The sequence below is a fragment of the Callorhinus ursinus genome, unplaced genomic scaffold (genome assembly GCF_003265705.2).
Source record: "Callorhinus ursinus isolate GAN/ISIS: 27379988/994484 unplaced genomic scaffold, GSC_fseal_2.0 scaffold20, whole genome shotgun sequence".
Classification (NCBI taxonomy): Eukaryota; Metazoa; Chordata; class Mammalia; order Carnivora; family Otariidae; genus Callorhinus; species Callorhinus ursinus.
In genome coordinates, this window is record NW_027397082.1 from 33,098,226 (window position 1) to 33,113,267 (window position 15,042).

The following is a 15,042-nucleotide window of genomic DNA, read 5'->3' on the forward strand; positions in this document are numbered from 1 at the left end:
GCCCATTCCTTCCTGTCCCTCTGGTTTCTTCTCTGATAACATCCCCTCAGGGGGTCCTGCCTGACCCCCTACGATAGCAACCCTGCAGCCTTGTCACTCCTTAACCCATTGTCCCCTGCACTCCTCTCCACCTGGAATTATAGCACAGATTGTATCCATTTTCGCATTTCCAGTCTTGTCCCATATTAAGGGCTGTGAGGTCTTAAAGTTTTGTGTTTAGAGACCTGGAGTGGTCTCAGTACCTTGATAATTTTCTCTTAATCTGTGCCTTCTGTGTCTTCCTGGGGAGGAAATTTTGAATTTTTGGCCTCAGCTCTAAAGAGAATATACTTCCATGAGATTTTCAAGATCGCTTTATGTCTGCAGATTTTTAATTTTTGCATTTGAGGGTGAAGGACAATGGTGGTGTTATTATGCCTTTTTAAAAAACACTTCAGGCAAATTCCGGTCATCTCTGGGAGGCAAACTTTGAACATCTCGGCAGTCCCCAAGGAGAACAATCTTCTGTAACTTTGAAGCCAAATAGGATTTCTGAAAAGGAAGCTACAGTCAATTGAAAACTCAGTGGAGCATGAAGAGCAGAGGGGTCCCCGTGGCGGGGCTGCAGCTGGGCCTGCCCAGGCTGGACGTGCCCTTCTCGGCTGGAGAGGGACCGCACAGACGGCACAGTCGGTGGCTGGAGGCTGCCTGGGCCTTGGACCCGACCTGATGCTCGGACACCAGCTCAAAAGATGCAAGTATTTCTCTCTTGTCTTTGCTATAGGCTTGGCCATTTTCACATGAGTTTAGGTGATTAAAACAGAGAAGGCAGGCAAAATGAGAACCCAGTGACACTCAGCTCACCTTCTCCCTAGCAGAGATGCTCTGGGATGTAGCAGAAGCAAAGAGGCGAGGCTGCAGATGGTTGGGGTGGCTGTCTGGGGGAGGGTGGCCTGCAGTACCCCTGGCCCAGTCTTCCTGGAAGGAGCTCCCTGACTCTACCCTTCCCTGCTTGGCTGTGTTGCAGGAGAGGTAGGGGTGCCGAGAAGTCCTGCCCTGCTGCCTCTCGGCGGGCCTGTCTCCCCGGCCTCCCTGCCACGCTCACGTGACCTTGGCTGCCTGCTCAGGGGCTGGGGCTCTAGGCCCCTCCCTGCAGTCCCCTCTGCTCTGCCCTGCCTCACCCCAAATGATCCCATTTGCTCCCTGTCGATTAATCAAGTCCAAGCTTAGCTTAGCATTCTGGGCCATTTGCAGTCTGTATCCAAGGTCATCTGCTCTTTCTCTCCTACACAGACCTACCCTGTGTTCTACCAATCGCCCACGCAGTTATTTCTCAAAGGGTCTGGCACTGTCCCACTCCTTGCTTTGCTTTATGTCTTTCCCAATTCCGGGGTGTCTCTTGCTTCTGCCGACAGGAGCATATCCACCGTCCCAGGCCTGACTCCACGTCACCTCCCCCATGACAGTCAGTCTGGTCCCTTGGAGCCCTGCCGTGGGGATCTGCCCAGCGGCAGCCTGCACCTGTACGCACCTTCTCTCTCCCCAGAGGCTCCGTGGGAACAGGCTGCGTCTTGTTCATCTTGATTCCCCTCCCTCTGCTGGCCCTGTACTGTGTCTGGGGCGGACGTTGGGTCAGAGGGTGTTTATCAAATACAGGGACTAGTGAGTTAATGTACCCCAAGATATAAATGACTGAGAAGGCGTTAGGTGTGGGCTTTGCAGAAAGCTTGGCCTCTCCAAGGTAGGGAGTGAAGGTGGCAAACAAGGTGGGTCGGAGGCACACTGGCCCTGGGTTCCTGGGCAGGCCTGGCTGACTGACTGGGGTGAGTGATTAGGGGAAGTGGTTGGGGTAACTGATTGGAATTATCCCCTGAGCACCGCGCCAAGGGACCGGGGGGCTTTGGCAGCTCTGTTCCAGGGCTGATGAAGATTCACGTTTCTGGCAAAGGTCTCAGAGAGAAGGGAGGAAGAAAGGTCCTGGCTTCAGGGATCAGATGAGCAAGGCCTTTGGAGGGGCAGAAGCACCTGCCCAGGCCCTTGGAAGTTCTCCTTCAGTGGTCCTCTGATGCCCTTAGTGTCCCTCCCCCTGGGCTGAGTGACTCAGGACTCACCTTGGCCACCTGTGCCACACATGGGGCCCATCCTGTGCCCTTGTACCGTGACCCTCTGCCCTTGTGGGATTGTGAAAGCACAGCCCACCGCCCCCTCCCATCCAGATCCTTTCTGTGACCTATGGACTCGACCTTAAGCCATGCCCACTATGGTCCCAACCACACAACATACTCAGACCCAGACATGCTCAGGGTCCTCCCCTCACTGCAGCCCCTTCGGCAGGCTCCATGCTAGAGTCTTGTCTCCGGGAAAGCTCACTGGGACATGGTTCCGGCAAGGGCCGGGCTGATGGCAGACTGCCTGGTTCCTGTTCCTGGCACAGACTATGGCTCTGTGAAGCACCTCGTCCATCTGTGTTTGTGGAGAAAGGCCTAGCAGGTTCCTGGACATGCTTGAGGCAGGACAGTTCCATCCCTCAAGTCTTACTGAATCCAGGGGCTGCTGTGCAGAGGGAAGAAAAGAAGTGTCATTAAATCGTGGAGGGGGGACGGGCAGACAGCAGGGAGGGACCGGGACCGGTGGGGGAGGGCCGTGCAAGCGTGTGGAGTGGGCGCCCTGCAGGCAGGCTGGGCCCACAGCCCCCGCCGGGGTTGGGGTCGGGAGGAAAGCTGAAAATCACTGACTTCCCAGCAGAGGAAGGCACAGGGGCTGGAGCCCCTGCCTCCATTGTGAGGGAAGAAGACAAGAAGAAAGAACCCCGAAAGAGCCAGGTGTGAGTGAGAGGGGGTGGGTAAGCTTTGGATGACACAGGACAACATTAAAGGTCAGCCATCCCCCTTTCTCTTAGCAACGTCACATGTGTTCCTGTGCATATGGGGCAGGGGCGGGATGGGGGGGGGGGCTGCTACAACTCATGGCTCCCATAGAAACAGCGAGGAACCCAGCCCTTGGTCTCCAAGGCCACCTCACAGCCACATCCCTGAGCAACAGCTTGAGGTCCTCCTAGGTCCACGCCGACCCACATGGATGCTGACCTCATGTTGTGGTGAGAGCTTCCCGAATACCTGGGGCCGCCTCTCTCCCCCAGCTTCTGCCCCTCTGCCTGCACTGCCCACCACAGGTCCTGCTCTCGGCTCTGGTCATCTCTGAGAACAGCTTCCTCTGTTGCCTTCTCCACCAATGTGCCCTTCACCTGGCTGCCAAAAAAAATCTCTCGAGGTGGAAATCTGCTCACACATCTCCTCGCCCACCATCCACTGGGGGCTCCTGCCTGCCTGGGGGGGAAGACCCCTGTCCTTGTCTGGCTGAACCAGGCCCTTCACACACTGTCCTGGCCAGGACACAGCCTGGCACATCTCTCTCCCTCCCTCCAGTCCTACAGCCCAAGTCTCCTCACGTCAACCTTCTCTCCATTCAGGGAGCACAGTGTATCCTTCCCCATCTTCTCCCTTTGCACATGCAGTGCCCTTTCTGGAATACCCTTCCCTTCTGCCTCAGGGAGGAGGGTTGGATATTCCACGGAGTTTGGGCTGGATCCTTTTGGCTGGTGATTCTCAAACCTGCTCACATGACAAAGCTCTGTAAGACCTGAGTCCTCTGTGGAACACCCCAGACGCTTGACAGTTTCAATTTCACTCTGACAACAGGAACACATTTATTAGGTTTAAGGACAGTCCTCTTTGATACAGGACTGTCATGTCCATACGGGCACACAGCTCTTGATGCATATGTGATGTTTTTAATAAGACACATTTCTGAGTTTTTCACATAATGTGCACTTTTCATTCGCTCAGTAACTCTGACCTGCTTGGGTTCACAAAGTGCCGCACGTAGCTGTGGAAATCTGTTCATCTGGGTGAGCCCTGACTTCCTTTTCCTATAAGAGCATGAGAACAATTTCCCACGGATTGAGTGGACGAAAGCCACTAGTGCACACAGGAGGTGCCCAGGACCTGCCAGCACCTTTGTCCTCTTCCCCATCCACACCCCACGGGCCCCTGACTCCACGTGCACGGCGCCCTGCGGCTCCCGGCTGGTCCGAGGGCATATTTACTGTTTCTCCCCGCCCAGCGTCCACTTCCTTTCCTGATGACACCAGTATCTCCATGAGGAATCCTCTGCCGGGTGGAGGGTCGAGAGTGGCCAATGCAAGCTGCCTGCCTCCCGCGGGGGTGACGACAGCTTCAGATGATGCTCTCAGTGCTGCCAGGGGCATCTGTGGAGGGAGCCCAGTGTATTCTCTACTCTGTCACCGTTCTAAGATTCTCAGATAGACTTTTTTTTTTTTTCTGTATGAGGGAAAGTTCAAAGAATGGCTGAGACCCAGGACCTCCCATGGGGGAGGGTCATATATGTCACCTTGACCCATCAGGGAGGTCCTAGAGGTAGGTGGTCAAGAAGCCCTGGGTTTTCACAAGTTGCGGGGAGGCAGGTTAAAGGTCTAGAAAGTTTTACAGAGAAGGGCTTGTTTTGGTTCCTTAGGGGCTGTGCTCTTTGGTGTCTCAGGGAGGAAGTCAACTTTTGCAACTTAGGCATGGTGCTTTCCTAAGGGGCATAAATACCAGCACCTACGAGCCAGCCAGAAGCCACGTGCAGAAATGCTCAGGCAGCAGGCCAGTGCGAGTGGGGGCCCCGGGGAGGAAGCAGCTGCAGCCCCGAGTCAGGGACAGAGGCCCCGGGGGTGGTGTGGGAGCGTCCGTGTCCACCGGCCACTGACCCGCGGGCCGGGCACATCTGTCTCGTTCTAGCACTACAAGGGTGTCCCTAAGCCTTTATTTCTTCATCTAGAAAGTGGGCATAGTATTTGCGTCTTTGGAGGACACTTGATGAATGTGACCTCCTTCCCCTCTGGGCAGGTACCAGCAGAGGAAGAGAGAGGAAGTTTCCAGCATGGAGATAGTTCGCGGTGTCTGCTGTGACCAGGAGAGAGAAATTAGGTCAAGGAGGAAGGACATTGGTGAAAAGGTTTGCAGAGAGGGCAGGGAAGCCCAGCAGTGGGATAACAGATTTGAACCACAGTGTGAAGACTGCTGGCCCAGGGCCCAAGACCAGGCCCGAGCACCTGCCATACCCCGCCCCGGCCCCATGTTCCTGTTCCCCAAAGCTGATGCCTGTGTGTGCAGGCAGGTACCTGGGGGGGGGGTGCGTTGTGAGTGTACATGGGGTGGGCATGTGGAGGTCGGTGGTCAGAACAAACTCATGTTGGAAAATTCTTCCCCTAAATAGCTGTTTCTGTTGGAATTAACTGCTCGGTAAAATTTAATTTCAAAGTTTATCCAAAATGTGATTATGTTATTTTCATATAATCTCTTTCTCAGAGAGTCCCCAGGAAAGAAGGCTAACTGGAGGCTGTTTGTAGCAAGAATAGTCAGAAGCAGGTGGAACCACCCGGCACGGGGCCAAGGCAAGGACCGCATCCCTGATCTGATCGGGCCTGCCTTGCCACACCTGCCCAGGCACAGGACAGGCCCTGGTGGCCACCTGCCCATGCTGGGACCCAAGAAGTGTGCGAGGGAAGAGGCAGGCTTGTCTCCTCCCCTCCGTGTACTCCACCCCGCTCTCGGGAGGCAGCAACCTGCCCTCAATCAGCCTCTGGCCTCATTCTCAATTTCTATCTCCCTTTCTGACAATAACAGCCAATCTCCTAGAAGAACAGAGGTGAGCTTCTAATGCAAAACAGAATCTGCTTGAACCAACCCAAACCCGTCTTTCATCAGGCAGGGAAGGGCTTCCATATCAGGCGACCAGAGATGGTGCCAGGTGCGTGGGTGTGGAAGGGGTCTCCCCAGGCCAGAGGGAAGTCTTGGCAAGGAACGTGGGCATCGGGGCAGGCCTGTCCAGAGGAGGGTGGGGAGAAGGGAGGACGGCTGCCTTGTGCCCCTGTCCTGACCCCCATCATCCACCCTCCATTTATTCCATCAGGGCCCCTCTGACCTGCCAAACTGAAGGCCTCCAACGCGCCATCCCAAAAGCGTGCTGCCATTCAGCCCCTGGAGCAGGTTGTGGGGGCCTGAGGCTGGTCCTTACCTTTCTGAGGGCCAGTCCTGACCCAGGGAGGCAGGGGGGGAAGGATCCTGTTGGAAATGTGCAACGGGTAACCCAGGTCCATGCACGAAAACCCAGAGTCCTCCCTGGCATCTCGCAGCCTCACCTCAGAGAGGGAAAAGAGCCACTTCCACCAATAGGTGACCTCTTGCTGGGAGGAAGGTAGGGAAGAAGACCCAGAGGTGCATGGACACCAGGGCTCAATTTCTCCAGCAAGAAGGACAGACATGGCCAAAATGACGAGGGAAAATGCTTCCCTAAGAGAGCAGAGAGAAGACACTGGGAACTTTCCCAAATGTGTTTCCCCTCCTCCTGTGCACCCTTAACACCGGTCCCAACAAGTTTGCTCATTTTCCCATCTTCTCTCTGGGAGATGGGAGAGACTGGGGAAGCACCCCAGGTGGCTCTCTAGGACGACAGCAAAGCCCAAGTTGAATTGGGCGGACATCTGAAGCTCAAAGGGTTTCCCCAGACTGCAAGAATTGCCGTGAACCCAGGCTCGGAACCCACGGGAAAACTACAAAAGAGAGCGACAAGCCCAGCTTCCCCTGTGAAAGGCTGCATGCTGGCCCAGCCACGCCTCTCCGCTGCTAAGCCTGCAGAAAAGCCAGCCCCCGGATTGTGGCTCGGATTGTGGCTCGCAGGGGAAGAAAAGAGGCCTCAAATTATGTGGGATAAATGTTAGGGAAATTTATCTGGACTGTATTAGGACAGACAATTCCAGAAATAGAAGAGCTAGACAAAGACAGGTGTCACCTTAAGACACTGATAGTCTGACCTCTCCCAGATCTTGATTCTCTGGGATTCTGCTTTTCCCTCTCCCGGGGCAGTTGGCGGAAAAAGTACACCATGCTGCACCTTCCCCCTCGTCTTCATGTGGAGGGAGCTGAAGTGTCACGGATGAAAGATGGTGGGTTTTGGAGCCAGGCAAACTGACCTTGATCCATTTGCCATCTCAGAAAGTTCTAGTGTCCTAGAACTTTCTGAGACTCAGCTGCTTTATCTGTAAAATCAGAATAACAAAAACATGCACTTGTTATGATGGTCTGGATGATGGAATGGGATGACATTTTCCATTCTTTTTAGAACAAAACCATCACAACACACTCCTTTCTTTGGTTAAGAGATAACCAAGCTCCTGCATGTTTTCACTCTCCAGCAAAAAGGATTTATTTCCATTTGCAACATATGTTGGTGCATTTGCTGCCCTAAGCAATTGTTGCAGATCTTTTGCCAATTAAAATTGCTCAAAAAGATTCGTACAACTGAATCCTGATTCTTTTTCCTGGCTGCAAAATAATTTTAGCACTCTCTCACATAATAATTTTTATTCATGTTTAACAGCTTTATTGAGGTATAGTAGACATGCAGGAAATGACATGTGTTTAAAGTGTGCAGCCTTATAAACTCTGACACATGCAGATGGCTGTGACGTCATCACCACGTCAGAACAATGAGCTCATCCAAAGCTTCCTCATGGCCCTTTGTCACTCCTCCCTCCCACCTCTCCACCCGACCATTAGGCACCACTGATCTGCTTTCTGTCACTATACATTAGTTTGCATTTTCTAGAGTTTTCTATAAATGAAAGAACGTATATTTCTTTTTATGTAACTTCTTTCACTCAGTGTTATTTTAAGATTCATTCACGTTGTTGCCTGTATCAATAGCTCACTTCCTTTTTGTTGCTCTTATTTCTTACTTTGATGCATGAGATGAATGCTATAGAAACATATCTATTACATTTTTCTGGAAAGCCAAAGGTGTAAAATTACAGGAAATGTTCTGGCCTCGATTTAAAAAATGCTTGGTTGGGGTATACCGGCTGTGTAACCACGGACATGTCACTAAACCTCTGTGCCTCAGTTTCCTCTCCTGCAAGAGGGGACTAATAATAGCACCTCGTTGGTCATGTTCACCAGGCCTTTGTCATGGACTTGAGAAGCCCAGCCCACTGGACCTGTGTCTATCTGCATGACTGGATAGCTTGGTGGAATGGCACCCTCTGTTGGCGCTAGCCACATGGGGAGATGACAGGTTTGCCAAAGGTCAGGCAGTGATAGGCCAAGGGAGCAGGGGTTGTGGCCCTGTGCCTGTGAGAACTGCATCTGCCTCGGCCTTGGTGGAGTGTCTGGGAAGCAGGTGTATGAGGTGCTGCCATGGGACCAGACTCAGGTCAGCATTGGGTGCCCTCACTGGGAGGAGAGGTTCTGGAGCTATTTCAGTGGTGCTCCAGCTGGGAACTGAGCCCCAAGTGAGAAGCAAGCTTAGAAACGTTGAGGTGGTGGAGGAGTGATACACCCAGGAGGTGGCCCTCCTACTTCTCAGCAGGACTTAGATCGGGAGAAAACCAGGGAGCCGTTCAGATCCCTCTGGGAGAGTAAGAAAGGCATGAGGGAGTCTACTGGACAGGCCCGTCCTTCTAGCAAAGTGAAGTTAGAGAGGTTTAAAGAGGAAAAGTGACTTGAAAAGAGAAGAGTCACTCCTCTGAGCTGAGAACAAAACTTGTGGCAACTGGTGTTTTGCAAAGATGGCCATAGCAATATCTTCTGTCCTGCGTGCTCTTCAGGCTGGCCACTGCCTCCTCAAGAAGTGGCATCTATGACCCGTCCCTTGAACTGGGCCTACGTAACCGCCTCAACCAATAGAACATGGAGGAAGTGGCATTATATGACAAAGCATGCACTTCCTCCAGTGGGGGGACATTCACTCTTGGAACCCAGCCACTGTGCTGTGAGGTAGCCTAAGCAGCCTGTGGACAGTCTTACCTGAGGAGAAACAGAGACCCCTGGCCTATAGCCCCAGCCCCGCTCCCAGCCAACTTGCCAGCCATGTGGGGAAGCCATCTTGGAAGGTGGCCCTCCAACCCTCAGTCTTAAGCTACAAAGAGCAGAGAGAAGGCACAATGTCCAACTTAACAGATTCATGACAAAATAAAGGGCAGTTGTTGTTCTAAGCCACGACAGTTTGGGGACCATTTGTTGTGCAGCAGTAGATAACTCATACGGAGCTCACCTGGGAGATAGAGATAAACTGATGTCAGCACTTGATAGCTGAGTGCGGTCAGTATGAGGAGATGCCGACCCCAGGCCTTCTGCCACCTGGCAGCCTTCCCCACTAGGCAAGGTTCTCCCCACAGTCTGGCAAGTCTTAAGCATTAAAGGACAAGACTAAGAACGGCCTGTCCTCTGTTGGACATCCAACTTAAAATATACGTAGTAACACCTCTGGTTGCAGCATAAACATTTTTTGGAATGGCTTAAAAAGTGCTCTTGTTATAATACTATTTTTGAATTGTGGGATTCACTGAGCACTTCAGATAACTCCTATGCAAATGTCAAGGGTCTGTTCTAGCATCCAGGTTTATAAATGTCTTTCTAAGTATCTTCAGGACATCAAGAGCATTTAATAAGGACTTACTGAGGGTTTATGATAAACTGAATATTATTATTTTGCTGCATTTTGTAGATGAAGAGACTGAGGGTCCCAGAGGCAAAGTTCCCTGAGCCAGCAACTGGAAGAGCAGGAACAGGAAGCTAGGTCTGTCCACCTTGGAGTCTGATACTCTTTATGAGGCCAACATGTAGCTTTGACTTTAAATTGGAGATTTATTTCTTTTCAGTTAACTGAGTGATAAGAATACGGATATCTGTCTTCAACTCTCTTTCTTTCTTTCTTTCTTTTTTTTTTTTTTTTGGATTCATTTATTTATTTATTTGAGAGATGGGGGAAGGGCAGAGGCAGAGGGAGAGAAAGAGAGAATCCCAAGAAGACTCCCCGCTGAGTGTGGAGCCCAAGGCAGGGCTCAATCCTACGACCCTAAGATCGGGACCTGAGCCAAAATCAAGATTTGGACGCTTAACTGACTGAGACATCCAAGCGCCCCTGTTTCTCTGTCTTTCTTTGTCTTTTCCCTCAAGCCATTTCTTTTTTTTAAAAAAAATTCTTTTATTGTAAAATACACACAGCATAAACTGTACCTTCTGCACTATTTCTCAGTGTGCAGTTTGGTGGCGGTAAACACATTCACACCGTTGTGTAACCATCACCACCATCCAGCTCCAGAGCCCCTTTCATCTTGCAAAACCAAAACTTTGCACACATGAAACCACTCTTCATTCGGCCCTCCCCGGCCCTGGCAAGCACCATTCTACTCTCTGTGTATGCATTTGACTGTTCTAGGAGCCTCATACAAGCGGGATTGGACGTATTTGTCCTTTTGCACCTGGCTTATCTCACTTAATGTAATGTCCTTAAGGGCCATCCGTGTCGTAGCATGGGTCAGAATCGCCTTCCTTCTTAACACAGCCACTTTTTTGGGTCCAAATATGATGTCTTGCTATCTTCTGTGTTTAAAGGCTCCGACAAGCCAGAGTCTCTTCCCATTCTCTGCCAACAAGCCTCAGGCATGCCCCTCAGAAGAGAAGGCTGGGGAAGGCAGTTCACAGCCTGTTAGGTTCCTGGGTCAGGTATACATTTGGACAGAGGATAAGACAACCTCAGGCTATCTTGGTAACCTTGTGATTTTACTTTCTGGATCTATGTATTTTCTATAGGCTGAGCGGCAGTTTGCCAGAGAAAGGGTGGGTCCTAGCCCCATGAGCACCCTGAAGTCCTTTCTGCCTACACCTCACCAGATGGAGGTTTGCTCCAGTTATCTACTGGAGCTGGGGCAGCCTAATGCCACCCCTGAGCTCAGACCCACTCGGCATGTCTGGCCCTGCAGCCCAGACTCACCCAGGAGGCCTCTCGGGAGACAGACGTGGCCTCCTGTTGTCCTCACAACAGGACATTATATTTGGAACACTGGTCTGTGGAGCTCGGTGCATCGGAGGCGACAGCCAGCTCTGAACTCCTTATTAGCCACGTGGCTACAGGAAGGGCCCTCCCCCTTGTGCACTGGATTTCTAGTCTGATTTCTTCAACAATGAAGCGGTGATACCCCCTCCAAGGTCCTTGAGGTGATGGAAATGCAGCAGTGTTGTTCACAGACTGATTGTAAGCAGGGCCGTGTGCCTAAGGAGGGAATCCGAAGACACAACTTGGGAATCTGGGAGACAGATCTCATTTAAACAAGCTTTCAAAATGAGAACACCTGGTCTCCACTGATCCAAAATCCAGCTCGCCGTGCGATCCTACAGAGGTGACGTGTGAGCCAAGAGGTACGTCCTGAACAGTTTGCTCTGCTTTGCACAAAACGCCGCTCTATTTCACACTGGAACACACAGCAGAGTCAGAAACCAGAGGCCCTCACAGGTTTTATGGACTCCCTGTGCTCTTGAAATTGGCATTATAAAGAGAATTTTCTGGGCCCCAAATGTCTCCTTCCCCTGCAGCCACATTCCCCCAGCACCTCAGCAGGACATCTGCAAAGCCTGGTATCATATGTCATGTTCCCTGATGCTTCCTGTGACCCGCTTGGCAGGATCTTTGGGCTCCTCTGGGACTGTCCCAGTCCAAGCCTGTCAGCTCCCACCCCAGTGGCGACCCCTCCCCACCGCCACTACCCTCTAATGGGCTCTTTGTCCTGACCTGGGTCCCTTCAAAGGAGGGGTTTGATCATTCCATGGCCTCTGATTTCCAACCTTTCCCCATTCCCACCTTGGAGCCAGATTTTGTTTTTTATGAAGTGTGGTTATTCTCAGTAAGCTTTTCAATCATGCCTCTGTCATTTGAAAGCACTTTTGTTCAGGATATGTAGACTGGTTTATGTAGGCTTGTTTGTGGTCAAAACTGTGTGTTTTTCTATATATACTTAATTATAGGACTAATGCCACAAGGATGCTAAAAGCTAGGCAAAGATTTTGTTTTTTTCCTGCTGCAGTGAAATTTAAGCATATGAGCTTGTCGTTTGGACCAGTTGGGAAAGCCCAAGAACAGAGGTCGCCTGGCAGAATGGAGACCACAGACAACCTGCTGCACGTGAGCCAAGCAGGTGCCCATGGTGGGGGTGGGGGGGTGATGGCCTCGTGGGGCTGATCGGTCACTCTGTACTGGACACTGCCTGGGGGCACACCGCTTTTACCCTCCATACAAACTCTTCATGTTTTGTCTTCTTTAATCTACTGAAGAGGAAAAATGGTCAGAGACGCCCATCAAGTGTCCAAGGTCATGTGTTAGAAGCGGGTTGGGTATGGGCATCAGACCTTCCCTCATGATTCTCTTCCCTGCATTCCAAGGAACAGCAGCAGCTCTGGCTCAGTGGATGCTTCCTGCCAGGGCTCTGAGGTCAGGTGCTTCCCAAGCACCTGTCTGGAAATTGGCATTATAAAGAGACTTTTCTTGGACATGAGCAAATGTAAACTCTGCTCCAGGACTAACTGACTTCTGGCACCGGAGACTCACCAGCCTCCCGGGGCCTTGGCTTCCTCATCATGTAATGGGATAGTACTATGTGCTGCAGAGACGTTCCCCTCACGGAGGAGCTGGGGTCCTGCCAGGAATGGGCAATTAGGACCAAGGCAGATATCCAGTTACTAGAAGGGGAACGCAAGGCCCGGAGTTGGCCCCGCAGCCGGCAGGACCCTAAACTCAGCCCTGAGTGAAGCGCTGGGGCTAGGTGGCCCTGTTTGAAGTCAGGCCTGCACTGGGAAGAGCAAAGAGGATGATGCAGGCCAGACCCCCCTTTCCTGCACCCAGCTTCTCTACTCACCTTGCTGTGGCTATCATTCACCCTGCTGGACTCTCTGGAAATAAAATCAGAGCACAGCAGGGCAAGGACCACCACCTCCTCCCGAGAGAGAGTACCTTCATGTGGTGGCACGGATTGACTGTTGCTATTTCTGCAGACTCTGCATCATGGCATGGGGAGGTCCAATCATGGGCTTCTACTGCTATGACAATAACCACCCAGCCCGTGCTGTGGACACCCCACTCTGTGCTCTCTTTGGCCTTCTTCAGTTACATGCTCGTGAGAGCCCTGAGAGGGGGAGCCCCACGCGCTGTTTGTGGATGGCAATGCACACATCCATAAATGCGTCAGTGAGGGAATGAGTGATTGATCTGTCGAGGCTAAATGCTCTGTGTCTTTGTTCACCGCCATGACTCAAGGCACATCCACCTGCTCCGGGTGACACCTATGTAGTCTAGGCTCCCACCAGTCTTTCCCATTTGAGCTTCCCCAAGCTCAAATGTCCCCATGTCACCCTTGTCCCAGGTGCTCCTGCTTACAGTCTGTGGAAAGATCCAGGCTGCTGTGGCCACGGCCACTAAAGGTTGGCTTCCTCATTCCCAGGGGTGTGTGCCCTGGCTGCCTTTACTGGTGGCCCTTCCATGTCTGGCCCTGGCTTTCATTCCTGCACTCCCTGGGCAGCCCTACCCTTTTCCTCGGGGGGCTCCGCATAACTGGGGCAACCCCGCAGGGAAACGACCCCTTGCATCCTACATGCTGAAGGCCAGAGGAGGCCTTGCAGGGGATTAAGTATTCTTGGGGAAACTTTGCAGGCAACCAAGAGGTTCTCAGGGCAAGCGAAAATCTAGGTATATGTACCACCTTCTGAGCTTCAAACAATAAAACTGGAAATAAATAGAAAAGTCAGGACCTAAAAGTACCCAACCACATGGAATCCAAAAATAGTTTCTTAAATATCAACGAGGCAGGGAGGAGATTCAAAGAAAGTAAGAGCATTTATGAAAATAATTTAAAATGTAGATACCCTAACAAAGTGTGTGGACTCAGGCCAAACCATTCTCAGAGGGAAAGCAATTTCTTTAAATGGCAATTTTAATGAAAATGCTAAGGGAACTCTAATGACCTAAAAAATGAACAAAGAAACAAAGACGTCTGTTCACAGAACAAGAGAGGAAGAAAGAAATACAAACCGCACAGAGGAATGAATTAGGAGAGATAACAAGTTAACTGATTTGGGTTAATACTGTGAAAAAAAAAATAAGCTTACCAAATTGGCAAAATATAGGAAATATTTTTAATAGAAAAAATTAGAGAGAGAGAGAGGGAAGAGAAGGTGACAAAGCTAGAAAGGAAGAAGGACTGACAGAACACAGAACTATTTAGGGGTTTAAGGCCATGGCCGGTGCTGTGGGAAAGTTAACGGGTGGCGGGGGAGTGGGCGATTCCGAGCCAGACTGCAGGACCCCACACTCACTGCTCCGCTGGCCTTCAGCCAAGTTGCCCAAACCATCTTGTTGTGCCTATTTCCTTCTGCAAAATGGGGAGGATAACAAAAACCTGCCTCCTGGGTTTTTGCAGTTTGAGTGAGTTAATCTGTGTCACTTATGGCCCACGTGGCCTGAACTATTCTTATCCCCATCTTATGGAGAAAGAAAACAAGGCAAACAAAGGTGGAGAAAATTGTCCAAGGTCATTCAACTTTCTTAGGAAGACTTTCCAAAGTGTTGGAGGAACACAGAGCTGTCACGTAGTTGAAGGATTTGGGGATGCGTTCCCCGAAGAAGAGAAGACTCAGGAGGACATGTCCCACAGTCCCTGGGGAATAATGGCCGGTACGCATGGATGGAAGCCAAGAGAGGCACATTGTGATGGTTAGTTTTATGTGTCAACTTGAATGGACAGAGGGATGCCCTGATAGCTGGTAGAACATTATTTCTGCTGTTTCTGGAAGAGATCAGTAGACCTAAATCAGTAGACTGAGTAAAGAAGGTCCCTCACCATTGTGAGTGGCATCATTCAATCCACTGAGGGCCCAACTAGAATAACAAGGTGGAGAAAGGGTGAATTTGCTCCCTCTGCTGTGCTGAGACATCCATCTTCTCCGGAGCTTGGACATTGGTTGGTGCTCCTGGTTCTCGGGCCTTTGGGGTTAGACAGTTTGGATACCCTGGGCTTTCCTGGGCCTCCAGCTTGCACATGACAGATGGCAGAACTTCTCAGCCTCCATAAGCACATGGGCCAATCCCCCATAATCAAGCTCCTTCCATGGATCTATATATTTCCTATTAGTCCTGTTTCTCAGGAGAACGCTGACAAAAACACACATTCAATTCAAT